At 44.2% G+C, this 27385-nt stretch overlaps 1 protein-coding gene across 1 annotated transcript in view; it reads right to left on the bottom strand.

Moving 5' to 3' along the window:
- Positions 1 to 27385, bottom strand: part of EXOC4 (exocyst complex component 4) — a 771568-nt gene that overhangs the window by 13405 nt on the left and 730778 nt on the right. The gene's annotated exons all lie outside the window — the stretch shown is intronic.

Below are 27385 nucleotides of genomic sequence, written 5' to 3'. Positions count from 1 at the left end.
ATTGTTGATTTCTAGAAAAAATCACTTGTATGTCCGAAAGCTGCCATTCTGTCTGAAACTGTATTTAAAAGGTCACCAATGACATCCTAGTGCACAAACACAATGGCCTTTGCTTAGCACTCCCCCCCTGGACAGTTTTCCATCCTAAAGTCAACTCGCACTGAGACCCCTTATTTAGGCCCCTCCCAGCTCCTGCAGCTCCTTTGGTTTTTCACTGGCCCCTCCCCTGTCTGCCCACTGAGGGCATTCCTGCCAGCCAGGCGCTGGACCTCTGTCCTTTCTTTGCTTCCAAAAGTCTTCTCTATACATGAGATGTTTTCTCTTTCTCTCTTAAGATCTGGTCTCTTATCCGGTTTGGCTCAGTGGATAGAGGATCAGCCTGTGGACTGAAGGGTCCTGGGTTCGATTCTGGTCAAGGGCACGTGCCTGGGTTGCGGGCTTGATCCCCATTGGGGGGCATGCAGGAGGCAACCGATCAAATTATTCTCTCTCATCATGGATGTTCCTATCTCTTTTCCCTCTCCCTTCCTCTCTGAAATCAATAAAAATATATATTTTTAAAAAAGATCTGGTCTCTTAATAGATCAAAGCTTCATTTCTCCGATTTGCAGACATTTTTACCAGATGCCTTATCAGGTAGCCCCCCTGAGTTCCAAAAAATAGTAACATGGGGGTGTTAAAAGGATCAGATGAAGAACTGTGGCTGGAATGAGTAAGTGCAGTGTGAGTGTCTATCATGTAAATAAGCTCTCTTTTGAGTTTCTGCTCTTCCACCTCTTTTGATGATGATCCCCAGGTCTATCATTATAGCATCTTTTGTTCCTTTCTTCTTTCCACTATCAGCATCACAGATCTTAATCACTGCTCATTGGGCTGTTACAACAGTCACCTAATATGGTCTCGCACAAGCATTATTAACTCCTCCCAGGTCAAGTTCCAGTTCAACAACAGCCACAACCACAACCTGTGTGTTTACTAGTGCTAACAGGATTAAGCCCAGACTCTGATACCCAAGGCCTTTTAAAGATCTGGCCCCCAGCCCACCTTTCCTCCCACTTTTCCCCTGCATCAATCTGCTGTGTTAGCCAAACTGAGCTCCTCACTGTTCCTCACACACACCTCGTATTTTTTGGCTCCGTGTCTGTGTATCCAAAACCCAACAACCTTCAAAGTTCCTGAAACCCTCTGTCCTCTATGAGCTATCTAAGCAGTTCTCTCCTCTGTTACTTACTGCATGGGTCACCCATTAAGATATATCATTCAGAGAAGTGTCTGTTTTTTTTGTTTTTTTTTAAATTCTTTTTCACATGGTGATTCAATAAAGAAAGGTATCAGGTATGTTATTACTTATATAAACTTGGAAAAGTTACTTGACTTTTTTGGGCCTCAGTTTCCTCATCCATAAAATGAGGATATTGATAGTACCTACTCATAGGGTTGTTAGGAGGAATAAATGAGTTAATATCTGTAAAGTGCTTAGAACAATGCCTGGCACCTAATATATAAGTATTTGTTAAATAAGCAAACAAAACAAAACAAAACAGAAATAAAACATAAGGTACACAGTGCAAAGCCTCTCTCCCACTCCTGTCTGCTATCCCCAATGTCTATGTGTCCTTCCAAATACATTGTATACCTACACAAGCACAGCAGCACACACACCCACACCCACACCCAGCATGTAAAGAGAAATGGTGTTTACACGCTCCACTGCACTTGGCTTTTTCCACTGAACACTAGATCTTAGAGATGGTTCCATTTCAGTCCACATAGACCTGATTTATTCTTAATGGCTGCAAAGAATTCAACTGTATGGATGTACCATAATGTATATTTATTAACTTCTCCCAAATCGTAGCCTTCTTAACGAAAAAGGCTATGTCTTATGACTGCAGCATCCTCTGTGCTTAAACAGTACCGTTAAAATTCTTTTTCTATGTGTTTATTTCCTCAACAAATATTTAAGCATCAATTATGCAGCTGGGAGTATATCGTAGGTACTGTGGATAAAGACGTGAATAAAACCTAGTCCTTGTTCTCTGGAGGTAGAGTCTGGTGTGACAGGAGCAGTGCAATTGCTGCAATGTGACAGCAGCTTAATAAAGATACAAATGAGACTCTGAGGCCATCAACAGGAGGGGTATGCACTTAGAGCAATCAGGGAAGACTTTGTGGAGGAGACATTCATGATGAGGCAAACATGAGAGAAAGAAAGTACTTGATGAGTAAAGAAAATGGGATGTGTGAAGTGTGTGGGGAAGTAGGAAGAATGTAGTTTGAGGGGGGATTGCAAATGGTTTACTTCTCACTGGAGTGCAAGGGTATGTGAAGGGGAGGAGGGACAGGCCCTAGCAAGGTAAACGCTCCAGCTCTTCTTGGTGGGCCTGCTGTCATGCCTGAGAATGTAGGCTTCCATGCGAGGTGGAAGACAAGACTGCTTAGAGTTGGCAGCCTTGCATTTGCCTGGGTGGTAAGACAAAACAATGATCTATTATTACCAGGATTTAATGAAAGAAGATACTTTAATACTCCTCAAGTAGAAAAGAAATAATCTCAGAATAAAAGGTCCATGCTTTCTTTTTTATACTTTTTAAAAAATATATATTTTATTGATTTTTTACAGAGAGGAAGGGAGAGGGAGAGAGAGTTAGAAACATCAATGAGAGAGAAACATCGATCAGCTGACTCCTGTATGCCCCCTACTGGGGATGTGCCTGCAACCAAGGTACATGCCCTTGACCGGAATCAAACCTGGGACCCATTAGTCCGCAGGCTGATGCTCTATCCACTGAGCCAAACCGACTAGGACCATGCTTTCTTTTATGAGAAACTCACTACACGGTCATTATTTCCCTAACTTTCCAGGGGATGAGGACAGCTGACACCCTGGCACCTTGGAACTAATTTTGTAATTGATGTGGAGGAATTTGAAGACAGAGGGTTTTAGAGAGAAGTTGGACATGAGGCCATGTGTGATGTAGAGACCCCTCCTGCACAGTGTGGAGGACACTGTCTGAGAAGCAGGAGCGCCTTCACACTGTTGGACCACCCAGCTTCTCCTTGGCGCTCAGCTTCTCCTATCAGAGCGTATCATTCTTTAGGTTTCCTGACCACTCCATGACCCCAAGCTGGACAAAATCAACCTCAAAGAGAGAGAAGGGTGCCAACATCTCAGCAGAAAAAAATGTTGAGGCTGTCACCTCTAGTACCTTCTATCAAGAGGGCCATGGAACTATTGCAACATGCACAACTGGACTAAGACAAGGCAGAGAGGACAGGGAAGGCTGGCAGCGGGAACAGAGGAGAGCAGGAGGGACACCTTTTACCCAGAGATACCTCCATCCCTATTCCTCCACTGGTCTGGTTGAAATGTGAGGGAGGGAGGACCTAAGATGCATATAATCTATATATATATAAAAAGCTCGTGGCCGTAATGCTATAATGAACAAACAACCGGTCACCAGGAGGTGCATTGATGGGTCTCACCAGCGTGGTGGGTCTGGGGTCCAACCTCGCATGGCAGGTCTGGGGTTTCACACAATTTCAGATCATGCAGTGCAGCCCACAGGCTCCAATCACAGCAAAGCTGGCAGCTGGCAGGTGGGTGGGAGTGGTGAGGCAGGCATAGAGAGGCACGTGTGGGTGGGCAGGGCCACGTGATTTCGTGCGCTGAGCTTCTAGTTGTATATAAAATTGTAAGTTAGGAGTATGATCACTATCTTGTTTAATCTCTTGACAAGCACACACAGTAGGCTTGATGACCTTAGTCTGGCAGATAAATAGAGAGTCTGAGAAGAAGGCCACAGTGTCATGTGACTGACATGCAATTAAACCCTGGCTCCTTGGATTCTTCCCTAGTTATGGGAGCTTCTGAGAATTCCATACTACATAGTGAGAACTTAACAGCAGATCCTTACATTTAGCATCAGATTTAAGTCCGGGGAGGGTATCTGGAGGAAAATGAGAGGTAACAGGGTAAAATTAACCACAGGAAAATGAATCCTGTGAGTCAGAGAAAATGGGGCATGAGGGACAGAATAGCAATTTTTTGAAAATGGCCCTTTTCATATAAAAAGACTAGTACAGAGACACAGCAATGCTACTCTCCTAAGTCTATATATAGAGAAAAGGCCTTTAATGGGAAAATATATATAGCATTTGCATCCTTTTTTTAGAAAGAAGAAAGTATTGGATTTGAAAGGGCAACTTATGAGAGAAGGTCTTTGAGTCTTTAATGCCTCTATTTAAATGCTAATGCTAACCTATAGTTCCGGACCACACAGAAATGAAAGATTTTAAAAGACCAAAAAGTGAATTTAAAAGAAAACCTTAATTCTTGAAGAAGATATTTTTTTTTATTTTTGAAGGGAAGCGAACACATGAGATTTCATGAGAAGCACACACTTCTGAGGAGGGCAAAATCCATGGGCCACCCAGCAGGTGAGTGTGAATGGAGTTTCCCTTCAAAACCTGGCCTTGGAACTCCAGGTCTGCCACAAAGTGTACCTGGGAAGGGAGATGCTTTTTCAGCTAACTGAGCTGCTTCCCTTAGAGCTGATGGAGCCCTGCTAACTGGTAGGGAAGCTGGAGACCCAGGTGAGCACAGGCCTGGGGTCAGGTGGCCTTGACAGGGAGGACATAGGGGCACAGCGAGGGCCTCCAAAGAGTGTCGCTGGATTTCCCATGGGAACAGCAGCAGTGACTGAGGCGCAGCGCTGGGGAAAGGTCTGTTGGAGTCAGAGGCAGGATTAAGACTGGGAGACCGTGTGCTGCACGTGGTGCCAGGGAAACCAGCTCAGCCAAATGAAATGAAATGAAACAAAGCCCAGAAATTGCTGTGATGGGGGAAATGACTAGGAAGGGGGCCCAACAAGGTTTCTAGGGGGTTCTCATATTTTTCATATGTTTATCTGGGTGATGGCAATCAAGATGCATAGTAAAGATTTGTACTGTTTCCTATATATATGCTATGCTTCAGTAAAAACATATTACTTTCTCCTTCTAATCCCCCTCCAGAAAAACACAAAAGAAAGATAAAATGAAAAAGCAGGCAGTAGGCCAGGTGATGGGGTGGGCACTGGGATACACACACACACACACACACACACACACACACACACACACACACTAGAGGCCCGGTGCATGAAATTCATGCATGGGGGGGGGGTGTCCCTTAGCCCAGCCTGCACCCGCTCCAATGTGGGATCTCTCTCACAATCCAGGACTGTTGGCTCCCAACCACTTGCCTGCCTGCCTGATTGCCCCTAACTGCTTCTGCCTGACAGCCTGATCACCCCCTAACCACTCCCCTGTCAGCCTGATCAACAACTAACTGCTCCCCTGTCAGCCCAATTGCCCCTAATTGCCCACCCCTGCCAGCCTGGTCACCCCTAACTGCCCTCCCCCGCTGGCCTGGTTGCCCCTAACTGTCCTCCCCTGTAGGCCTGGTCACCCCCAACTGCCCTCTCCTGCTGGCCTGGTCACCCCTAACTTCCCTCCCTTGCCAGCTTGGTCACCCCTAACTGCCCTCCCCAGCCAGCCTGATTGCCCCTAACTGCCCTCCCCTGCTGGCCTGGTCACCCCTAACTGCCCTCCCTTGCCAGCCTGGTCACCCCTAACTGCCCTTCCCTGCTGGCCTGGTTGCCCCTAACTGTCCTCCCCTGCAGGCCTGATCACCCCCAACTGCCCTCTCCTGCTGGCCCGGTCACCCCTAACTTCCCTCCCTTGCCAGCTTGATCACCCCTAACTGCCCTCCCCAGCCAGCCCAATTGCCCCTTACTGCCCTCCCCTGCCAGCCTGGTCACCCCTAACTGCCCTCCCCTGCAGGCCTGGTCGCCCCCAATTGCCCTCCCCTGCAGGCCTGGTCGCCCCCAACTTCCCTCCTCTGCTGGCCCAGTCACTCCTAACTGCCCTCCCCTACAGGCCTGATCGCCCACAACTGCCCTCCCCTGTTGGTCATCTTGTGGCGGTCATCTTGTGTCCACATGGGGGCGGCCATCTTGTGTGTTGGAGTGATGGTCAATTTGCATATTACCTCTTTATTATATAGGATTATATAGGATATTTAACTCAATCTCATACCCTAACATCATATGAAACTCGAAAACATTATACCAGTAAAAGAAGCCAGACACAAAGACCACATGTTGTATGATTCCATTTACATGCTATATCCAGAATGCACAGACACAGAATGTGCACTGGTGGTGGTTGGGGGGCAGTGGGAGGAAATGGGGAGTGACTGCTAATGGAGGCAGGGTTTCTTTCTGGGGGGTGATAAAAATGTTCTAAAGCCAGCTAGCTGCACAACTTTCTGACTACAGGAAAAAAACAATCAATCAAATTCTTTAAAGAGTTGTTAATGTTTATGGCATGTAAATGACACCTCAATAAAGCTGTTATACAAATGCTACTCCCTGACTGTCCGCAGCCAATGCTGTTTCAAGACAGATCCAGCAGGACATGTGCTCCTGTGACATCTTCAGGGAAGGTCTGTAAGCTGACTGACAGACAACATTCCCACCAGCTCGCATTCACACTAATTGCCCCTGAAACGTACTAGAGCCATTTCGCAGGGCTCCACACTGTTGTAGGTCTGTGACCCCAGCATCTTTACAGGAAATGCCTCTGAACTCCCTCTAACCCTATATACTAATCTCAAGAAAAAGTTGTGAGTAATAATAAATAATCTCTACTAGGAAAGTAGGTAAGAATTGGGAACAAGTCTATGTGTATGAGTACAAAGTGATAGAAATATAATTGAGCCACAGATTCACTAATTAATGTTTTCATTAAAGAAGTTAGTGTTTATTTAACACTTACTATATGCTAGGTGCTTCACTGGTGTACCTGATCTCCTCCTCACAATGGAGGCTCACAAAGGCTAAATAACTCAGATCTCCTGGCTGATTAACAGCAGCCACACTGGATTCTGTCTACATATTACACTTCCCTAGCCCTCCTCCCCCCACCTCCAGTCATTCCAAGAAAACTCTGAGTTGCACATAAGAAAACAGTTCACACCCAGAATCAAGCTTGGGGAGACAAAAATGTTTACTTATAATCAAGAGACCCACTGAGATCATATTTGTGATAGTCCTATGTAAACTGTAAAGTGCTGTGTGCATATCTGGCAAGAATACATTAGTACTATTTTGGCCTGGGTATCATATGGATGGGGGAAATGAGAAGCTGGGGTGCAGATGACGGCTACCAGGTGACTGCTGTGCTAACTTAGTTAAAGGGAAAGATGAAATGTCTTGCATTTTCTGTCCTTCTACACCTGACTTCCAGATCCTGATTCATGGCAAACAGTGACTCTTCAAGGTGGAGCTGAGAAAGGTGAAGAGTGGGGTGGCCTGTCATCTTAGCAGGTACAGTTTAACACACACACACACACACACACACACACACACACACACGTTTATCTTTAACAGGAAGTCAAAAGATGTGCAAAAAGGCAGCAAATGGCCTGGAAAGCTGAGCCACCAGGTTTCTCACAAATACTGCAGAGGAAGTGGGAGGGAAGAGCATTCATTACCTTCACACTTGCACCTTCAAAATCAGTCTCAACATTCCCAGTGCTTTCAAACACCCAGCGAACCTCCCCAGTGCTTCCCACATGGCCCAGGGGGCTCCACAGCGAGCTGGGCTGCCCCCCCCACTCTCCTCCCGTGGCCCCGAGCAAGTGCTGCTCTCAGGACAAATCGAAACCAGAGGAAGGTGGCGGAGGGGACCAGTGGAGGGTCCTGATGAGCCAGAGTAGAGTTATGAGAGGAGAGCGAAGCCCACTCTGCCTGGACTCCGCTGCCGACCTGGTCACTAGACCATGCTCCCTCGTTGGCCAGGCCAGTCTATAACCGAGGTCATGCTAACACCCTGCTCCAATGAGCACTGCTGTGTTGGAGCTGCAGAGCCTATGCAGGGGAAGGAGCCTTCCTTCTGCCCTGCCCACATAAGCCTGCTCTGGCCAGTTCCTGCTCCTCTCTCCACTTTTCCTCTCAACACCTGGTCTGAATTCACAGGCACAGGAAGGAACTCACCTGCTGCCACAGAACCCACCCGAACCACAGCCCTCCTCAGCATACCCAGTACAGTTCAAACCCCAAAGACGTCAAGGTCTAAGGTCCTGTCGGGAGATTACATGTCACTTAGGAGCCAGGAAGAAAAGCTGTGCCGGAGGCTCCTGCATGTCCCAAACCAGGCAGCTGGGGGTGGCCCTCTCCCTCCGGGCTTATCTTTCTGCTGAGATCTGCTCTGCTGGCAATTTCCCATGTTTCCAAGAGAAGCATTTCAAACAAACTTTGGTTTGCAACCCAAATGTTTCTGCAAGTTTTTTTTCAGGCCGGGAGTTGCAAATGTTTACAAACCATTCAGGTGGGAAAACTAGTGATGTGCTTCAGAAACAGTTGCTCAAGTGAGGGGACAAACCCCAACACTACCAAGTACAGCTGGGATGTTATTAAATCATGTCTGTGTGTTCTTCTGTATTCCCGGTGACAGTGTGGGTGTGACGCAGCCCATCCAGTCCTCGCCCTGCCACTAGCTAACTAGTGGTCATGATGGTATAACTTATCCCATGGTACCTCAGTTTCCATATCTGGGAAATGAAATGGATTAGACTAGAGCTGGTGACATCTGAAAACCATTCCAACCCTGGAGGGAGGCTGAAGTGGAGGAAGCACAGAATTATTAATATTATTCCTATTTTTCCAGAAAAGAACTCCAGGCTGAGAGAGATCAGGCCCAGGTCACACAGCTAATCAGCAGCAGAGGTTTGATCTGTTCCTCGTAAGCCCCAAAATATCACACCACACGGGCTCCCAACGTTTGTCTGGCTCCCTGGCTGCCTCTGTATTGAACAGTGGTGTACCCAGTCAAAGAGGGTCCACATTTGTTATCTGTCTTTTCATTTTTATTTTTCTACGAGGCATTGTGTCACTCAGTCTGCACTGAAAACACACACACACACACACACACACACACACACACAGTGCTTTTGACAAGAGCACTGAGCACCCTGGGAACGTGGGAGATGCAGCGCTATTTCAGTGCATAGTCATTCCACTGTAATCGTGGCTTCATTGTAATAAAAAGCTTTATTGTGCTTTGTAATGAAGACACAAAGCACTTAGTTGAAATCACAGTCTTTTAAACTAATCTGCTTTATACTCTATGGCACAGACGCAGATGCATGGGAATTCAAAGTGATTTCTGCAAAATGATTTACTCAAAGAAGCAAGACTGAGTGGGAACCTCAGTTCTGCTCAGGTACTACACTGGGGTAGGGGTTTCTTATCTTTCCTTTTTCTACTGTGGTTATGGCGGCACTCTGATCTTTCTCTGTGTTTATTCCACTGTGAGGACTGAGAGGCTTCCCAATAACAACCCTTCCACAGTATGTGTCCTCCATCCAGACCCCTGTACCATGTACCTCCAGGCATGCACGCACGCGTGCACACACACACACACACACACACACACACCACACCACACACACATGCACACGCATACTCACATGTGCATCCAAGACAGCCAGCTCAGTGGGAGGACAGGGAAATGAGGATTTTAAAGCCTTTAAATAAAGATTATAACTGTTGTTGCACTGCCCAAAGATACAGAGTAATTAAAAGCTCTTCAAAGAATGGAGTAAGTCCATTAAATTCAGTTAACTAATTTTTCAGAAGCACTTCTTGCTGTTTGGTTCTCTCACAATGAACTGAAGGAAGAATATCTCATTTTCCAAATGGGACTTTATGGAGTTTTCAATAAGCCCCCTCAACACTTATCTAAATCTTTAATTAGTTCTATAATATGCTGATGATATCAAGCCTAATTAAATTTGTAGAGATAAGGTGCAATGAAATTCTAACCAAGTGAGCTGGAAAGCATATATTAAATAGTAAATTTAATGGTTCAAGTTGATAACTACAATTTTTTATCAAAAAATTCAATTCAATTTACATGTATTCAAATTGATTTTGAGTGTGCAAATTATTGGAAAAATCTCTTGGATATATCAGTAAAGTTGCTAATCCAGCCTATTTAAATATCAGTTATTAATGTCTGCATTTGCAAATAAGCCACACACATTTGCATTTTTACCCATATAGTAAAAATTATCTGAAACTTATGCCATTTTATTAAGAATACTAGGTGATTTTTCTTTTGCTTTCATGCATAAATTAAGGAGGTAAAAAATGACTACTGGATCTTAAGAAGAGAGTCAGCAACTCAATATATAGCAAGGCAAAGATTACATATATATTGCTGACTAAAGCAGTTTAAGTTACTCTTTGGGAAGAGCAATTATGATAATAAAATTCTCCCTTATTTAGGATCAGCTGGAATGGAACTGTACACAAACATCTGATACCACATCCCAGGGAGGGATGGGCGTATACAGATTTGGGGTGTTTACCATCAGTTTTGGGAAGGGAAGCAGGATGTGCTGTTATGTTTGTCAGAAGGTATAGGTGCACATCAGCTGGCCACATTTCATCGTTTGCCAAGGTGTGTGCCTGGGAAGCTATATTAAACATTACAAACACTGTTCAGTGAGCTGCAGTGACCTCCGAATTAGCTGCATATTTGCAGAGATTACACCGGACCAGCCATTATCTGTTTTCTCCAAAATACTCCTTTATTACTCTGGGATTCCATTGGTTGGAAATCTATCTTTGAATAATCAAGTAGTTTCCCAAAGTCTATTACATGGCATCTGCTTGCATTATGGGAGATATGAATAATACGCTGATGACTTCAGAGAACAGAAAAGTGTCAACTGGGGGAGTCAATCATTCCAGAAAAGGGGTGGGAGTGTGATGCACTGTGAAGAGTGAGAGGTGTAATAAGTAAGAATAGCCAGAACAAAGCATGGACTATAAATCATATGTAAGGAGGACAGTGAGATCAGGGGGAAGAGAAGATTCTGGGATAAATAATGAGAGAAGCTGGCTAGTTAAGAAAGGGCAGTTATTAGGAGAATTTCTATACAAGCTTGACAAGTTTGGGCTGGATAGTGTATTTTAAAAAGTCACTCTGAGGATTGAACAAAAAGTTAGTTTAAGGAAAGCAGTATTGCAGACGGTGGCTTAGAAGGAGACACTGAGAGGCACCGACATCAGCTGAAGAATGTTGCTTTCTTCCAAATGAGGGATGGAAGTGATGTGGGAACACAAAACGGGAATCATTTAGAGGAAGAGAGTCAACAAATCTTTGTGCTTAACTGGACTTAAGAGGTTGACAAGGATGGATGAGCCACAGAAGGCGGCAGAAATTTCTGTAATGTAAAATCTAAGGTTAAGGTTCGGATTTGGCAGGTGTTGAGCTTTTACAGACAACCAAAACCAAAGTGATTAATACTTGAAGACTTGGAGGAAGAATTGCCGGGACCAGATAAGGATGACGAAAGAGAATCAGGACCAAGGATTATCCAGATTTCCTCCTGAAGGGAGGATGCTGTCAAGTTCAGAAATGGGAACTTGCTTTATGAGAGAAGACGAGCTCTTTTCAAATGTATTCTCTTTAATAAAATGAAAGCCTGTGTATTCTGAGACTATCCTCATGGTAGTTCATTCTATTGGGGCAGCTGTGCAAAACAACAGAAAGCTGGGTGTGGAGGACTCCGGTGGTGAGCGGTGGGGAGAAGACAATGCGGCAGGCCTGGCAGGATGATATCCTTCAGCATTAGAATGACTGCCTGTCCTGATCCCCAACTTTTTTGTTCAGAATTTCCCAAGAGCAAGGAGCAAATACATAGGGCCAAAGAAAAGGGATTGAGAATCTCACAGTACCTTTTGCAAATTTGGTAAAACCATGGACTGTCTGGCTGGAAAAAATTAACATCTATATAAACAGATTTTGCATATAATTTTTTGGTGTTTATGGGCCCCCTGAAGATCCATCATGTACTCCAAGTTATGTTTATATGGGTTATATAAACACACAAACACACACACACACACACACACACACACACACAATTATCTATATAGACACTCATCTTTTCTATACAAACCTATACCATACTTATGTGCATGTCTATCCATCCATGTACCACATGGAGCTCTCTTTACCCACTTATGTTTCTGATCAATCAGGATCTCTCTGCAGACCACAGGAAGGCAGGAACAATGTAAATGTAGGTGGACCTCTCCATGTCACAAGGAAAACTTCAGTATCTCCAGAATTAGGAACACAGCTTATGGGATTTATTGTTTAGACACATATGTGCACTTCACATGTGCAATGTGAGTGCTTTGAGACTGCTGGGTAAGCCAGTGTTCATTTATCTTGATTCTTAGGGTGCTTACCTAGAGACAGTCAAGCCCTAGAAAGGTCTTGGTTCAAACTTACAGCCCAGGGAGCCATCCTTACTACAGGCCCCCCTTCTGTGTCAAGAGAGAGTGGGGACAGATGACCTGCTCAGTGAAAGGAAGCACTAGGCCAAGACTTCCTGGCCTGGCTCCTACCTCCACAATGTCAGAGGAACCGGAAGCTCCCCACCTCCCCATCCCGTCATCCTGGTTCAGCTCTACAGTTGGCTTTCCTGATTCTCTGACCTCTGAATAGACACTGTGGAGACCCAGTGCCTCAGTGGGCACATTCCTATTCCACGGGTTGACCCTGCCTCTGCCCCCATCCACATCTTTCTATGTCCCCCCTTACTGCAGCCCGCAGGAGCTTGGGTTCTCCCATGGCTGGCCTCAGTGATGATTTGGTGACCTTTTCTCCTCACTTGGGAGTGATCTAAGCATCTGTTGATATTTGAATTTAGAAGCAACATGGATGCAGTTTGAACCCTTGCCACTTAGTGAGGGAGTACAGGACACAGCTTCCATTGTGGCACGACAACGATCAGAGGTGACGAAGAGCAAACTGCCAAGAGGGCCCCAGCAGAGTGGGAAGACTTGGCGCACTGAACGCGGGCTGCTCCAAACAGATCAGGGAGCCAGACCAGGAGGGGAGGGGCTCTCCCTGTTATTTAGTGGCCACATTTGAACTGAAGCACACACCTCTTCATTTCACATGCATCCCTCTCTGTTCCCAGGGGCACCGGCTCTCTCTTCTTGGTAGAAAAGTGCCTTTTGGATGCTGCCTGCCTTTTCCATGGAGAAAACCACTGGAACTAGTGAACCTGGGATGTAAGGTCTTCAAGAAAAAATAAGATTTGCTGGCTTACAGTAAGCTTGTGTGTGTTTGGGGTGTGTGTGTACAAAAATAACAACCACTCATAGCCCAGGGATCTTGCAAGAGCCCCTGGTCACTGCTGATGGGAATGTATGTATGAAGATTGGTGCAGGCCTGCTCTCTGGGAAGGTGAAGGTCTGGAGGCCACACAGGACAGTGAGGAAGCATAAGGGGAAAAATAGGGAAAGATGTAAAATAGAGATGAGAAGGCAGAGATGGGGAGAGATGAGACATCAGAAGAAAGTAACAGATAAACATGATTTTTCACAAGTGATTTCTCAAAAGGGACTAAATTTACCCACATGATTTGCTCAGCAATCTAAGACAATTGGAAAGATGTGTAAGACAGATCAGAGAGGCCCTGACTTCTGAATGACCGCCTGCATGCAGCGGTTCCTTGGGAGCAGAGATATAAGCACAGCTGCCTAGAGTGTCCACAGTAGGCGGGAACATCTCACTCTGCAATGTGCAACCGGCCCTGGAACCAATAAAGGCTTGGATCTCTTTGTGTGCTCACTGCATCTCCATGGGAGACATCTCAGGCTGCATGTTCGGACCCGAAATCTGACGCGTCAAAGTTCAGCAACGCCAATCTGCCCGGCGCACCTGCCTCTCAGTTGAAGGGGTTCAGACAGTCCCCATCTGCCCGAGATGCTGATTCTTACACAATCAATACCGCAGGTCCTGAGCCTCGTGCTTCTCAGAACTGCCTGCTCCACTGTGCGGTCCACAGCGGGTGGAGGAGGCCCATACGGCACTCAGTTTGCCCCACCCTAACCTCTGAAAGGCAGAGTGGGAAACAGGTTCCCTGGTTTAGTGCCTTGTTATTCATAGTGCGAGGCATTTGAAAAGAACTCCCGAGATTCAGAATCAGGTGTAAGTGGTAAGATGCTGAGGATTGCTGTTTTATAATTAGAATCCTGGAAATAAAAGTATGTGCTCTTTCAGGAACTCCGGGGCTACAGCTGGGGAATCACAACTTGTGAAAAGTCACAGGAAGACTTCAGTTTGTTCTGGGGTGGCATTCTGTTCCACAAGCTGTTTGAACCTCGAGCAACCGCTCTAAGGACATTTAGAGAAGAAACGAGAAAGATGATGTCTCCACTCAGAACCCAGAAAGCCATCAAGAATAATCCACTTCTAACTTGTGCCTCTCATGTTCACGGCTGTGTATATAAGCCACGGCGGCTCCAGCTCCAGGAGCCCTGCTCTGTCTCGTCCTTGGCACAGGATGTAAAGAGCAGCAAGCCTGCCTGGCAGGCGTGGCTCAGTGGTTGAGCATTGACCTGTGAACCAGGAGGTCACGGTTCGATCCCCAGTCAGGGTACATGCCTGGGTTGGGAGCTCGATCCTCAGTGTGGAGCATACAGGAGGCAGCCAATCAATGATTCTCTCTCATCATTGATGTTTCTAACTCTCTCTTCCTCTCTGAAATCAATATTTTTTTTTTTTTTCAAAGAGCAACAAGTCTGACACCAGCCGGCATCTCCCTGAGCCTGCTGTAACTCAGAGAGGACAGAGCCGAACTTCCTTGAACCTCCCACCAGGGGGCAGTGCTAGAGAAATTCAATTGTTATAGAATGATAATCCTATCACATATCTTATCTATCCGCTCCTGCTTTTTGATTGTCTGAGCTTGACTTCTTTTTAGAATTCAAAGTGATTCAGTGAAGAAATTCAAGGAAACCACCGCATGGAAAGCCCTTCAGTGGCGGCTCCCAGGGATGGGCTCGGACCAGGTGGAGCCACTGGCAGTCTTTGCCTGAGAAAACTTGGTCAAAAGCACTGGTATCTCCTCCCTTGGGTCCTTTTCTTGCTGCTTTTCATGTCTCCTCATGTTACTACATTCATATTTCAAATGAGAATGAAACTCCTCGATCTTGCCCCCAAATCTGACTCACTTTCAGTGATGTCAACTGACTATCAAACACATAAAAAACGGATAGCCACCTGCTAGATATCCTTAACCTTACAACAGGACAAAAAGATGGACAATTGCTGACATCCCCTTATTTTTATACCAGGTACTTCCATTTGCAGTTTCATTTCATTCTTAAAACCACCCAAACTCGTACACGAGTCGTCTCTATTTTAGAGACAACTATAACTACAGGGTTAAAAGGTTAAGAAACTACTGGAGGTTGTGCGGCCACTACTCAGTGGTAGAGTTGAGATTCAAACTCTGGTTTGCACTGACCAAGTTGCAACACAAGGACATTTTGGAAAGAGACACAGAATCCTTCTCTCTGGGGAGCATTCGGGGTACCAACTTTGTGAAGGGTGAATGAAATGGCGCGGTATATTTTCATGTCTATAAATTTTCATTAATGCCTCCGTTTTCAGTTTCTCTTGGCAAGCTCACATTTTTAAAACTATTTATGAGCCTGGAACTTCTCCAAAACACTTGTTACACATTACACATAACAACTGAGTGCCCCCCCATCCCCCCATTGGATACCCATGTACTGTATCCATCTTCTTCACATTTTCCAGAAACTTGTTGACATCTTCTGTTCATTGGTTAATCCCCTCCTACCCTTTCTCATTGTGGGTTTAATATTTTTTTGTGTCTCTGTGAAAATACTGTGGGGACTGCCATCTTGAACCCTGTATGTTATCAAATCCTCACAAGCTTTTAAAAAAATAATGGAGATGAGGAAGATCATTTTAAGATAACTTGTAATATATGGCACTGAAACTCAGTGTATGGTGAGGGAGGAGCACACTATTGCTTATTTTGTGTACCCAAGCAGGCACTGTGCTTAGACCAAATAGTTTTCAAACTTGTTTTATCTCTGAAACAAGAGGAGAGATGCTAGGCGCTCACGTGCGGCCTCTTAAAAGCCCAGGATGCTTTCAGTCTCCAGGTCCAGTCACACTGGGAGGCTCGCCCAGCCATTTTCGTGGGTCACAAGGGGACTATCAAACTCCCTTCCCCAGCGAGGCCACCCGGCTCAGGGCTGGTCCCAGTGGCATCAGCGCTGAGAGGGTGGTAATGAGCAATGGCAGTACAGGGTGTCAGATGGCTCGGAGCCTGGGGTGGTGAGCGGCTTCTGCACCTTGATGTGGCCTGGAGAGGTGCCAGCTCCTCTCCACGAGCAGCAGGAGGACAGTGGCAGCGGCAGCAGCTTGTATGTGATGGTGATGACAGCACCGTGAGGACAGGCTGGCAGCTGCCACAGACACCAGAGCACAGCCACCGGCCAGCGACAGCAGCCACAACTCCAGGAGAGAGTGGTGACAGACTCAGGGTAGCACATGCCTAACACTTTATACAGAGATTTCAACCGTTTTCACCTCATGGCACACATAAACTAATTACTAAAATTCAGCACGCCAAAAAAGATATTTTTTCCCCATCTGACAAAAAATATAGATATAATTTGAACCATTCATACTGATGGCTATTGTGTTGGCTGTTATCATTTTTTTTATTTGACAATCTAAGAAAAAGAGGTCAGGTATGCAATACCTGACTAAACAGGTATTGCATATTTTAAACATTCTTGTGGCACACCAGTTGAAAAAATCACTACTTTAATGTAATATATTGAAAATCACTTTCAATATATGGAATATTGCTTTCTAGGTAGTGTGGTTGTAAGAAAAAACTCGCCTATGATAAGGGCTCCCTCAGAGGACCATATAGAGTGCCTTTACATCATCTCTGCATCACTGATTCCAAATTTCAGCTTGTAAGGGGTTAATCCATTTCTAAAAAGGCTAGTTCTTCTAGAAGGGCTGTACTCTCTGTTGTCATCAGGTGGCAATAAAGAGTCATAATTTATAATCCCAGATGGTTTGGGTTAGTAAGGAGATCAGACAGTATTTTAAATCACGACTCTGTAACTAAACTCACTGTCTGCTTATTAAAACCATCAGAGCTGAGAGAGTCAGTAACAAATGAAAACTCAGTAACAAAACAAAATGTCTGTAAATACAAAACAAAAGAGTTCCCTTACACTTCCTCAGCTGCTCTTAGCTTGATGGGTGCATAATGGAGTCTCAGATTCATTTGCACAGAAGTTTCTTTCTCTTTGTTCTATGCAGTGATTTTAACTTTGGAATTGCTATTTCTTTGGTAGTTTATTGCACCATAGCTCCTTTTCTAAAATAACGTCTTCCTCCAGCTGTGATGGAAGTGTGTGTCAGATTTTGAATTAGTGATACCTGTCTCTACCCTCTCAAGTGAAACCACTCTTTATATATATATATATATATTTTAGGCTGGATGTTCTTTAGTCCTAATTAGCTCCAGAATCAACTCTTAATAATTATTTTAAAAAATCACCAGGACTACTAAAAGCACCCCTACTTCCAGAGCAGTGTTACAAACTCTGTGTCTGTCTTTCCTCAACCACAGAATGTTTTCCCCTTTTGGAGAAGAGACAGAGAGAGAGAGAGAGAAAGAGGGAGTGAGAGCGAGAGCGAGAGCGAGAGCGAGCGCTTCCTGCCATTCTCTACCACTACTTTAAATTTTTGTTCTTATTAGTTTAAAAAATAGCTTTATTGAGATATACTTCACATACCATATAATTCACCCATTTAAAATGTACAATTCAATGGTTTTTGACATTTTTATATACCTGCAACCATTACTTCCATCAATTTTAGAATATTTTCATCACCTGAGACAGAAACCTCGTCCTCCCTGCCCCCCACCCCCACCCCAGGCAACTGCTTATATATATTCTGTCCTATAGATCTTACTGTTCTGGACTTTCATATGAATGGAATCAAGCAGTGTATGATCTCGTGATGTCATACACTGCTTGATTCACTTACTTGGCTTTTTTTCACTTACATAATATTTTCAAGGTTCTTTCATGTTGTCACATGAATCAATACTTCAATCTTTTATGGCCAAATAATAATACATTGTATGCATATACCACATTTGTTTATCCATTCATCCAACGATGGACATCTGGGCTGTTTCCACCGTTTGGTTATTATGACTAATGCTACAATAAACATTTGTGTCCAAGTTTCTGTGTGAACATATGCTCTAATTTCTGTTGGGTATACCAGCATATATCTAGGAGTGAATCTTATGAAGTTTTAGCATCTTTTCTTATCTTAATCCTCTCCCTCTTAATTCTTACCTCACTGTACGGCTCACATTATTGAGCCAAACCTGCTACTCTGTGAATAAGCAGAAACGGCATCTTCATTTTTGAAGCTCCATAATGATTAGCTCTTATGTCCAGTAACTATTTGATGTATGAATTATATGAATGAATGACCCCTTCCTAATTTGTCATAACCTTGAACAACTGACTTCTTTAGGAAATGCTTCAGACACTGAAGCAGTATAAATTACATGCTCTGGGGCTTGTACATGGCTTTATTCATTAAGAAAATTAGTGGCCAGAAGCTCCCAATGGTAGATGGTTCTACAGATGCATAAGAGCCGGAGAACAGGCTGCTCTGAAAGGACCACCAAGGCGCTAAAGTGACTCAGAGGCTTAACGTACAATATGCAAGTGGGTCATCAAACCATGTATTTTGGGTGATAAGAATGTCATTAGACAGATAACCCGTTTGATGGGCATGTCTTGGTCTGGGTAAGGTCTGTTTCCTTTATCACACTAAGAGAAACCTAGGTAGGCGTCCCGTGCACAAGAGGTCTGCTTCCCCTGCTCCCTCCTTCCTCTCAGAAGGACCACTCGGGGATCTACAGGTCCTCTCATATCTACTTGCTCAATTCAGCTATGCATCTGAGAATGTTCTTACAAGGCAGACAGCAGGTATCTAAATGAGACTGGATACCTCTCAGAGAAAGTAAGAATTTGAAGGTTTTGTGTACTAATATGTGACCCCAACATGAACTCTCAGCGCTCCCCCAAATGGGTGGGAGATAGATTCTCCCTATCTACCTAGCACCTCTCTACATTATTACCATGAACTCTGAGGCTCAGGAAAAGAACCCCATGGAGAAGTCTTCACTGGAGGCAGAAGAATGGTATCAGGGTTGGAACTTAACTGGGTAGTCATGACACAACTTCTGAGCCTGGCCTGCTGCACTGTGGCTCCTGCACAGGAGTTGGTCCCCTCCACACTGGGCTGACCTGGGGACTCCAGGCCCTTGGGTTTGACCTTCCGCTCCTTAGTGGCAGAAGCAGCCTCCCCTACCATATCTCCCTCTCACATGATGTTGTTTTTATTGAATTTATTGGGGTGACATTGGTTAATAAAATTATATAGGTTTCAGGTGTACAGTTCTATAATACATCATCTGTAGAGAGTTTAGTAGAATTTAGACAGCAATTAACTATGTTATCATGTCTACTTTAAATTACTAAAGAATAAAGATTCAGATTGATGTGGGCAGAGCAGATATTTATAGCTAAGAGAGAACAAGGCAATATCAATATCAAAAGCTAATAAAACCAATAATCTTTCTGTATCCAGTTAGTAACAAGGACATAACTATGTGTGGATAGAGAACAGAAGTCATAGTTATTCTCATACAGCAGTTTCCCCGTTTATAAGAAAGTGTCCCACAGCAATATTATTCTAGTTTTAGAGAAGACAAACATCATGGGGAGTGGGATAACTTGCCCCCCCTAGGGTTGTGTCAGACACTGGGCAGGGTGGAGGGTCAATGATGTTCCCTCTCTCCAGGCCACCTGTCACTGCCCAGGGTGGCACTGTTTCTGATGAATGCGAACCTGTGGGAGCTGCTGGTATCAGCCTGTAGGAGGCATGGAGGCACTCAAGGGAGTCCTGACCCAGGAGTTAGGAAGTCTGGGTTCAGCCCTAGCAGAATCCTTCCTGGCCAGTTACTTCGTCTCTCTAAGCCAGTTTCCTGCCTGTTAAAGAAGGGATCAGATAAGGAGACCTTCACCAAAATGAAGAGATAACCCACAGAATGGGAGAACATATTTGCTGATAAATCTGATAAGGGACTAATATCCAAAATTTTTCAAATCCTTTCTAATAAAGACTTTTTAGGGTTGGGGAAGACAATATGATCTAAGGAATCTGAGAAACAAATCTTATATAATAAAAGGCTAATATGCAAATCGACCGAACAGCAGAACGACTGGTTGCTATGACATGCACTGACCACCAGGGGGCAGATGCTCAATGCAGGAGCTGTTCCCTGGTGGTCAGTGTGCTCCCACAGGGGGAGCACCGCTCAGCCAGAAGCCGGGCTCATGGCTGGCTAGCGCAGCAGCAGTGGTGGGAGCCTCTCCCGCCTCCACGGCAGCGCTAAGGATGTCTGACTGATGGCTTAGGCCTGCTCCCTATGGGCTCCCAGACTGTGAGAGGGTGCAGTCCAGGCTGAGGGACCCCCCGACTCCAAGTGCACGAATTTCGCGCACCGGGCCTCTAGTTCTAAATAAATCTCTGCCTTCTACTGATTTCTCCTTTCACCCAAAGCATGGAAACTGTAGTCAGCTTAGCCGGGCCAGTTTCTTCTACTTCTCTCCTCATACTCTCAGACCTCTTTTCAGTGTGTGTGTGTGAGTGTGTATAAAAGAGAAAGTGAGCGAGCGAGCGAGACAGTGAGTTGGCTCACTTTCATTTCTTCCTTAGCACGTGAAGAGCTAAATTAATTCACATTCATGGAAACCTTCAGCTTCATGGAAGGACTATAAATACAGAAATGCAGATTACTATTATTTCAGGTAATTTCAGCAACTACTGTTAATCAGAATGACAGAGGACAAGGGAACATATAATGTGAAAAGGCTTTTCTTTTCCTTTGATAGCAATCACCTTGGAAATTTTATTTTTGTCTGAGCCCCTTAAACACTTGTCACTCCGGGTTAAAAAAATGTCCTTGGAAGCAACTAAATCTGCAAATAAATAGTAAAACGCACTATAGTCACAAAGCCCTTGATCTTCTTAAAGATACAGTTTTAGGAGAGCAGCAGCATCCTAAAATTAAACTTTATAAAATTTTCTGTTTTTAATAGCTTTTGGTTCTTGAGAAGATAACCTTTTCTCTGTCTACAATACCCACCCTTCTAAATCTCACCTCTTTCAAGTATAGCTAAAAAAACACATTTCTTCTATAACACTTTTCTCTAATTATTTCAATGCACTCTGAATAATGTCTCAGCAGCACCTACACTAACTCTTTCCATAAAAATGGCTTCCAATAAAGACATTTTCAAAGTGTCTATTTTCTTTGGCACATAATAAACTCAGAACTTTGTGTCGCTCACTTATTACTTAAATTTCATTCACTCAGCAAACTGCTATTGGTGTAGTGGTTATCTTTTGGTTCTGTTCATCTAGCATTCATGCCACTTCTTTGGTAATGGAACCCTTCCTTTTCTCTGGAACACATGCTCTGAGGTCCAGGTTGGACTGATCAATCCTTCACAATAGGTGTGAGCATGTGATGTGGATTGTCCAATCAGAATGCTCCATTCTTCTTGGTCATAGCAATTGGCTGAGAGGTGAACAGGGCCATCAGAGTCCCCCTCCCAAACACACACACACACACACACACACACACACACACACACAACTTGCTATACTGATTTTAGAGGAGAGAGGATCTCTTTTTTCTAAGATTTCCAGCTACAAGTATGACACTAATTTGGGGCTACTATTTTGCCACAGCGGAAGATAGGCTATGTAATGATAAAGCCAAGCAGCTGCCTGTATCAGAAAAAAGACTGAGCCCTGTTGATATGGTTTAGATCTTTGAGTAAAATCAAGTCTAAGACCAATCACCCCCTGACTGTCCCAGTTTCATGATTCTATACATTCTCATTTTTTGGCTTAAGCTGATTTGGATTTGGTCTTTCCTCCTTGCAACTGAAAGGATCCTGACACATACATTATATGTCTACTATACCAGGCAGTGAGCATCTAATCTAGGGCCTGAAGTCTGGATATAGTGCACCAAAATTCCAAAGATAGCCTCCAATGGACCATGAGCTCCATTATTCACGCCTTTGTGTGTCCCCTCCTACGTGAAATCTGAGCTAGCCCAGTCTTGCTTCAACTAATAGAATGCGATAGAAGTGATACTGTGCTAGTCATGGATCTATGCCTGGATCTATGCCAGACCTGGATCTATGCCATGGCAACTTCTACTTCCTGCTTTTGGGAGCCTTAAGTCATCATGTAAGAAGACTAGCCTGATGGAGAAACCACTTGGAAAAACTATGTGAAAGGGGGATCTCTGAGGCTACATGGAAAGAAAGAGAAACCCAGTCAACCCAGCATCCTAGCTCAGCCCAGCCTCCCAACTATCCCCACCATATGAGGCAAGCATTTTGGGTTTTCCAGCCCCAGCTGCCATCAGATTACAGCCACGCAAGAGGCTCCACAGCAGTCCAGCAGAGAAAGTGTCCAGCTGAGCCCTAGTCAATCGGCTAAATCAAGAGAACTAATATAATTGTTGCTGTTCTTGGTATTAAGTATTGGGATGATTATTACATAGCAATAGATAATGGAAATAAGTGCATACATCCAATAAGTAAATTGTCCCTGCTATGGGGAACCAACTTAAGGGCACACAATCCAGACAGTTTTGTTTTCCCTTAAAAAATTAAAATTCTTGAAAGATATTTAAGTATTCTATATTAGTGACCAAGATAAAAAGAGATATGATATAATTTTATGTCAAAATTTTAATACTAATGAGTAATCATCAAACCAAAGCTTAAATCAAAATTTAACAGTAATGAGTAATAATGTAAGACTCCGAGCTTTGCAAAAGACTGACAGAATCAAAAAAGCTAATATTCACTAGTTTCACTAGATTTTACTATATATGTATGTAACATTGAAGGCTGTAAATCAAAGAAGAAATTATTGAAAAGATATCGGGCAACTCATAGATGAGCCAGACTGGGAAAGTGAGCAGGAATAAGCAAAGCTAGGCAGCAATTGGGATCATGGCCAAAATTACTGCAGAATCACTCTCCAAAGACAGGTTCATGAAAATACCACTGCTGCCACTGCTAAGCACAGACACCAGGTCTTGGTCTGCTCTCATGGATGTTGAGCCACTGAAGCTACTACCACCTCATGAGGTTCCCCATTCCCCTGCACTCAGTGTCCCTAGTTCCCTGCTTAGTCTGGAGTGGGCACATCTGACTGGTCCAGCGTAGGTTACATTTCTACATAGTCAGCCAGCCTGGACTTTGTGTTTTTATGATGGAAGGTGGGCTGTGTCTCCTTCTAAGGCCATATTGTGAGGAATTCCCTAAACACAGAAAGAGATTTAGAAGTTAGTTGGTCAAAAAATGACAAATGTCAATCATACTAGTATATCACTGCTTTTATTTGTCTTTTAAAATAGCTAGGTTTTCGGAGAAACCAAGATGGCGGCATAGGTAAACACCTAAACTGCTGCCTCGCACAACAATTTCAAAACTACAACTAAAAGACAGAACGGACACCATCCAGAACCACAGGAAAGCTGGCTGAGTGAAAATTCTACAACTAGAAGGAAAGAGAAAAGCTCACAGAGAATTGGAGGTACAGCAAAGGGTCTTTGTGCGCACAGAGAGGAAGGGCGGCTGAGAGCCTGGCTGACTTTCTCTGGCGGAAGGGGGAAGGAAGCCCCTGACCGCACTGAACCCCAGTTCTGACTGCACTGAACCCCGGTTCCGGGCAAGCCCCTGGGGACCCACGCTCTTACGGGGGGAGTCTGGACTCTCGGGCGGAGACTCGGGAGCCGGAGAAGGCGGAGGACTAAAAGCACGCACGTGCCAGTGTGCACAAAGGCTGCGGAGGTTGCCACAGGCTTTCCCTAGTGGAAGGGAGTCAGAGGCTCCTGACTGCACTGAGCCCCAGTTCTGACTGCAGTGAACCCCAGTTTCAGGCGAGCCCCTGGGGACCCACGCTCTTGTGGGGGGAGTCTGGACTCTCGGGCGGAGACTCGGGAGCTGGGGAAGGCGGAGGACTGAAAGCGCGCGCGCGCCAGTGCGCACAAAGACTGCAGAGGTTGCCACAGGCTTTCCCTAGTGGAAGGGAGTCAGAGGCTCCTGACTGCACTGAGCCCCAGTTCTGACTGCAGTGAACCCCAGTTCCAGGCGAGCCCCTGGGGACCCACGCTCTTGTGGGGGGAGTCTGGACTCTCGGGCGGAGACTCGGGAGCCGGGAAGGCAGAGGTCTGAAGGCACGCACGTGCGCGCAAGGGCAAGGCTGACGGGAAGCCAAGACTGAGACTCCACCCCATCCAAGCTGAGCACAGAGGCTATTGCAATTTGGCAAGTCTAATCCTATAAGGCTGTCTCCAGCACCGAACTTCTCCCAGCATAGATACAGCTGATCCTTACAGCCAACTGGCCTGGAGGTCAATTCTTCCCAGTGATACCAACAACAATAAAGACTTAATTACAACAAGGCTGTACACACAGTCCACAAAGGGGTGCACCAAGAGTGTCCACCTCAGGTTAACTGGGGAGGCAGACCCACTGGGCCATATTGGAAACCTAGCACACAAATCTACCTTACCAACTCAGGGAAGCAATGAAAATGCGGCGTCAAAGAATCAGATCACAAACGAAAGAAATGGAGGAAAACAAACGACTGGATATAGAATTCAAAACCACGGTTATAAGGCTTTTTAAGAATATCCTAGAAAAGGCCGATAAATATAACGAGACCCTCGAAGATATGAAAAAGGACCAACTAGAAATTAAACATACACTGACTGAAATAAAAAATATTATACAGAGACCCAAAAACAGACAAGAGGAACACAAAAATCAAGTCAAAGAATTGAAATACAAAGAAGCAAAAAACACTCAACCGAAAAAGCAAAAAGCAAAAAAAAAAAAAATCCAAAAAGTTGAAGATAATGTAAGAAGACTCTGGGACAACTTCAAGCATACCAACATCAGAATTATGGGGGTGCCAGAAGAAGAGAGAGAGCAAGATACTGAAAACCTATTTGAAGAAATAATGACCGAAAACTTCCCCCACCTGGTGAAAGAAATAGACTTACAAGTCCAGGAAGCCCACAGAACCCCAAACAAAAGGAATCCAAAGAGGACTACACCAAGACACATCATAATTAAAATGCCAAGAGCAAAAGACAAAGAGAGAATATTAAAAGCAGCAAGAGAAAAATAGTTAGTTACCTACAAGGGAGCACCCATACGACTGTCAGCTGACTTCTCAACAGAAACTATGCAGGCCAGACGGGAGTGGCAAGAAATTTTCAATGTGATGAATAGCAAGAACCTACAACCAAGATTACTCTACCCAGCAAAGCTATCATTCAGAATTGAAGGGCAGATAAAGAGTTTCACAGACAAGAAAAAGCTAAAGGAGTTCATCACCACCAAACCAGTATTATATGAAATGCTGAAAGGTATTCTTAAAGAAGAGGAAGAAGAAAAAAGTAAAGATAAAAATTATGAACAACAAATACATATCTATCAACAAGTGAACCTAAAAATCAAGTGAATTAAAAACCTGAGGGACAGAATAATCTGGTGAATATAATAGAATCAGGGGCATAGAAAGGGAGTGGACTGATAATTCTCAGGGGGAAAGGGGTATGGGGGGTTCATGAAGAGACTGGACAAAAATCATACACCTATGGATGAGGACAGTGGGGGGGAGGTAAGGGCAGAAGGTGGGGTGGGAAATGGGTGGAGGGGAGCTATGGGGGGAAAAAGGAGAAATAATTGTAATAATCTGAATAAAGATTTATTTAAAAAAATAGCTAGGTTTTCTATTGATAAGACAAAAAGACATGATTTATTGCTTTCCCCTCCTTTCTGAACACTTAATTATTTATTTATTTATTTTAAATATTTTTATTGATTTCAGAGAGGAAGGGAGAGGGAGATAGAAACATCAATGATGAGAATTATGGATCGGCTGCCCCCTGCATGCCCCCTACTGGGGATCGAGCCCGCAACCTGGGCATGTGCCTTTGGCATCAAACCCGGGATCCTTCAGTCCGCCGGCCAATGCTCTATCCACTGAGCCAAACCGGCTAGGGCCTTTCTTAACACTTTAAATTCATGTAGAAAAACAATAGCTTCTTAAAAGCCATTTGAGGACAATTTCATCAGTCACTGTATACACCTTACGTAGTACTGTACTGATACCTTGGGAATGGAAGCTTGCACTTAGCAGTGGTCCAACTCTCCCTGTGCTGTCTGGCCCAGGTTCCTCCCTGACCTGGACACCTAATGCTGTTGCCACACCAGGTTTCTCAGAGATCCTCATCTGTTCCTGCCTCTGTTGGGCCCAATGATGCCTGTGATCATTTCTAGACAGGCCTTAGGTGCTGTGCTAAAATCCTTTCTCCTAACCTTTTTTGGTCTCCTCTGCTTCTCCCTGCAAGTCTACAAGACAACAACTTTCACTTGTTCTCAGGGAGGATAAAACATTGTCACCCTCGTTTAAGCCCTTTCAACTAGGAACACCCCATCATCACCATTTAATAGAGTCTATAAAGTCATTTGGGCCCTGGTATATCTTCTTGAAATGTTAATACATTACAGTGAAATGAGCTGTGTAGCATAGCAGCAAAAATGCAGATAGAGTTGGTTTTGAATCACGATTCTGTCATTTACTAGTTGTGCAGGACTTGGGTTACTTAATCTTTCAGAGACTCAATTTTCCCATTTGTAAAATGAAAATGCTAATACATGCGAGGTCATTATAAGGATTAAATAAGATGTGTGTAAATCACGTAAATAGAGTGCCTTACACGAAGTAGGTACTCAACACATAGTAGTTATTAGTAATGATATCAACAATAATAAAATATTGTAAGTACTTGGCTTATACTGAGATATCATATTGAGTCATCAATTATTAAGACAGAATATAATGAGATGTATGTAATGCCTAAACTATATTGAATGCAATGGTATCTTTAATGATGGATTGGATCCTCTAGTCTCAGAGATAAGTACCAGGAACCCCAATTATCATGGTGGTGAAACAGCACAGAGTCCGGCGAGTATAATTTTCTACAGAAGAATTATCCATAACCAATTCTTACTATTCTTGCCTTGGGTTCTAAATATAAACAATAGTTCAAAAAAAGAGATGAATATTGGGAAGGAAAAAATAAACTTATTATTCTAAGAGAGAGATAGCTTGATCTAGGACAGTGGTCGGCAAACTCATTAGTCAACAGAGCCAAATATCAACAGTACAACGATTGAAATTTCTTTTGAGAGCCAAATTTTTTAAACTTAAACTTCTTCTAACGCCACTTCTTCAAAATAGGCTCGCCCAGGCC

The sequence above is a fragment of the Plecotus auritus genome, assembly GCF_963455305.1.
Source record: "Plecotus auritus genome assembly, chromosome: 4".
In the NCBI taxonomy this organism is placed as follows: Eukaryota; Metazoa; Chordata; class Mammalia; order Chiroptera; family Vespertilionidae; genus Plecotus; species Plecotus auritus.
Note: the sequence above shows the minus strand (reverse complement) of the source record. Positions and strands in the feature narration are given on the sequence as shown.